This window comes from Bubalus bubalis, chromosome 17, assembly GCF_019923935.1.
Source record: "Bubalus bubalis isolate 160015118507 breed Murrah chromosome 17, NDDB_SH_1, whole genome shotgun sequence".
Lineage (NCBI taxonomy): Eukaryota > Metazoa > Chordata > Mammalia > Artiodactyla > Bovidae > Bubalus > Bubalus bubalis.
This window is the reverse complement of record NC_059173.1, coordinates 11,856,736-11,860,803: the sequence shown is the minus strand read 5'-3', so window position 1 is coordinate 11,860,803 and position 4,068 is coordinate 11,856,736.

The window sequence follows — 4,068 nt, the reverse complement described above, 5'->3', positions numbered from 1 at the left end:
GTGACTGTTGTATCAAACTCCTGTGCTGCTTTCACGGGAACCCAAGCTCAGACGGGGCTCAATAAATGGTAGCTATTGCATTGGTCAAGCTGGAGGTGATAGATACAGCCGTAGTGGCTTGAAACAACACACATTTATTAACTTATGGTTCTGGAGGGCAGGAGTCCAACATGGGTCTCGCCAGCCAAAATCAAGTGCCGCGTTCCTTATGGAGGCCCTGGGGGAGGATCACTTCCTTGCCTTTTCCAGCTTCTGGAAGCTACTCCACATTCCTTGGCTCCTGGCCCCTTCCTCCATCTTCAGACTCAGCACCATTGGGTCAAGTCCTTCTCCCACTGCCATCGCTCTGGTTGTCCATCTTTTGCCTCCCTCTTCCACTACATATATGTGTCTGTGTGTGTATATACACATATACATGGGCTTCCAGGTGGCACTAGCAGTAAAGAACCTGCCTGCCAATACAGGTGATGTAGGAGATGAAGGTTTGATCCCTGGGTCGGGAAGATCTCCTGGAGGAGGGCATGGCAACCCACTCCAGTATTTGTCCCTGGAAAATCCCATGGACAGAGGAGCCTGGCTGGCTATGGTCCATAGGGTCGCAAAGAGTTGGACATGACTGAAGCGACTTACGCACGTGCACACACACACACACATATATTAATATATATGTATTTAAATGGGGCACAGTTGCTTTACAATGTTGTCTTAGTGTCTGCTGTACGACAAAGTCAATCAGCCATATGTCTACACATATCGCCTCCCTCCCCTCCTCCGCCCCCCACCCGACTAGGTCATCACCGAGCGCTGAGCTGAGCTTCCCGTGCCCACTGCCTGTCTGTTCTACACATGGCAGTGTGTATATGTCAGCGCTACTCTCCCAGTTCATCCCACCCTCGTGTCCGCACATCCGTTCTTTGTGTCTGCGTCTCTATTCTTGCCCTGCAAATAGGTTCATCTGCACCACATATATGCGTGCATATTCAGTATTTGTTTTTCCTCCTTCCATTTGTAAGAATTCTTAGGATGACACTGGGTCCACCAGGATGATCTAGGATAGTCTCCCTATTTTAAGGTCAGCTGATTAGCAACCTTAATTCCATCTGCAACCTTCATTCCTTTTTGCCATGGGCAGCCCAACACTGCACAGGTTCTGGGGTTTATGACGTGGACAGCTTTAGGGGCTATTATTCTGCCTATCACATCTCTCATGGGGTCAGCCCATCAGTGGAGGACAGAAGCCAGGGGATAATGCTCCAACCTCCTGGTGTTCAGTAGCTAATTCTGGAAGGCATCCTCTGTGCTCCTCAGGACGTCCTGGAGAAACCAAATCCCAATTGTCTGCAGTAGCAACGTCAGTAATGCACCTTTATATCGACTCTCCTCCTTCCCTGAGTCACTCTCCCTGTGCCTCACTCCTGCTCCCAGAGATCAGCTGCCATATACACCATCTGCACCCCAGTCCTCATCTTAAGCTCTGCTTTCAGGGGAACCCAAATCAAGACAGTGCTCAATAAATGTTAGTTATTGCTTTGATTAAGCTGGAAGGGGAGGGAGGTGATAGACACCCAGTTCAAAGTGGCTTACTGTGTACTGTACCATGCTCAGTTGCTCAGTCATGTCTGACTCTTTGCAACCCTATGGACTGTAGCCCGCCAGGCTCCTCTGTCCATGGGATTCTCCAGGCAAGGATAATGGAGTGGGTTGCCATGTCCTCCTCCAGGGGCTCTTCCTGACTCAGATATCGAACCCAAGTCTCTTGTGTCTCTTGCATTGAGAGGCAGATTCTTTACCACTAGCACCACCTGGGAAGCCCAAACTGACTTAAGCAAAAACAATTTATATTTCTCATTAAAAAGTTTATAGTTATATCTAGGACTTCAGGTACAGCTGGATCCAGGTCCTGAAACAATGTCATCAAGAATTTGTTTCTGGCACAACATTGTAAAGCAACTATACTGCAAAAACAACAACAAAAATTTTTAATTGTCTTTTTTTCATTTTTAAAGTTGTCCTTTCCTCTGAGTTGGCTTCATCCTCAGGCAGCCCCTCCTCACACTTTGGCGAAGATGTCCTCCAGCTGCTTCAGGCACCAACCACAGGAAAAATGAAAGTGACTTTTACCCAAGAGCGCCAGCAAATACCAGGTATCCTGTTCCTTAGCTCTGATTGGCTCATCTTGGGTCATGTGCCCATGCCTGAACCAATCACTATGGGCAGAGGGAATATGGCCCTCCCATTGGCCCACCTGGGGTCACCTGACTATCCTGGGACCCGGGGGTAGGGTAAGCCATTTCAAGGCCACCTGGCCTGATAGCTAGTAAACTGAGCTTCCATAAGAAAATTGGGCTTATTTTAATGTAAGAAAAAGAAAAACACAGACATCCTCAGCAAGTAAGATCATCGTGTACTATTAATTTTAGGAAAAGCTCTGCCAGGGCTGGGAGACAAGATGCTGCGCAGCAGGTGGGGGCCTGGAGCTGGGAGGAAGGGAAGCCAGGCATGGTGCCAGTCAGCATTGCCAACCCGTCCTGGCTGGAGGGAATTCTCAGGATCAGTAATCTGCAGTCTGAGAACTTGTCTATGTTTTTGCAATTTCTATTTTCTTCTCTCCAAAGCTGAGGGAAAGCCAAAGGAAATAAAGTTCCTTTCAGAAATGCCAGGTTATTTGTGCTGTATAAAACGGCATATGAAGAGAGAAAGCACCTTTTGTGGCAGCTTCTGGAGAAAGAAGAGAGGGCAGAGGCCAGTGGTGGCAAGGGAGGGGTATGGGAAATCCCATCCTCTGGGGAAGAGGCAAACAGGGATGGGGAGGGAGAAAAGGGGTTTTTTTCTGCACAGGATGAGTCCAGGGGAAGTTTGAGTGCATTGACTATTGAGAATCACACAGACACTTTATAGTGGTATGGCCTTGGGCATATTTTTTCATAACCTCTGTGAGCCTCAGTTTTCCCATCTGTGAAATGGGGAGGATAACAGTCCCTCCTATGCCTCTTGTGAAGATTAAATGAAATGATACATATGAAGCCATTAGCTTGAATCCATGATGTACAAAATATCACAATTTTAACTAAAGACACCATCTAACTGTACTTTTTTTTTTTTTTTTGCTTCACTCTAATCCTGACTTGTCTGGGATTAGGCTGTAGGCCAGAAGCTAGTTGTTTCTGGGGCACTACAGGTGGGCACAGAACTGTTAAGACTCAAAGCTGGCCTTCTGGTTTGTTATGATGACATATTTGTCCAGGCAGGAGGATAGAACATATTTTATTTATGAGTTTGTTACACCAGCTTCTTATTGTAGTGATTTCTCTGGAGGGCTACAGTCCGTGGGGTTGCAAAAAGTCAGACACAACTAAGTGACTAAGCACGGCACTCTTTTTGCAGAGCATGGGCTATAAGCGCTTAGGCTTCAGCAGTTGTGGCACACAGGCTTAGTTGCTCCGCAGCTTGTGGGATCTTCTGAGACCCGAGGATCAAACCCCCAGCGTTGGCAGATGGGTTCTTAACCACTGGACCACCAGGGAAGCCTTATAACTTTTAAATACTCAGACATATGGCTCAGTTGGTAAAGGGAGACCCAGGTTCAATCCCTGAGTGGGGAAGATCCCCTGGAGAAGGAAATGGCAACCCACTCCAGTATTCTTCCCTGGAAAATCCTATGGACAAAGGAGCCTGGTGGGCTATAGTCCATAGGGTCACAAAGAGTCAGATATGACTTAGTGACTAAACCACCACCACCATGGTATGTGAGCTTCCCTTTGCATTCTTATCTCTGGGCTTGCTGATGTTAGTGGCCAGTGGTCCTCTCCTGAGTCAGAGTTTATGCTGTGCTGGGAGCAGGACCCCATACCTCCCAGGCTAAAGGGGCAGAACAGTCATGGGGTAAGATCGAAGGACAAGTGCTGGAAGAGGAGGGGCAAAGAAGGGGAAATAGTGGGTTTTCCAAGAAAGGACAGGGAGTGAGCTGGGTTGAACTGTAGTCCCTCAGATTTGTGTCCATCCAGAACCTCAGAATGTGACCTTACTTGGAAAAGGGCCTTTGCTGATGTATTTAAGAATCTCGAGAGG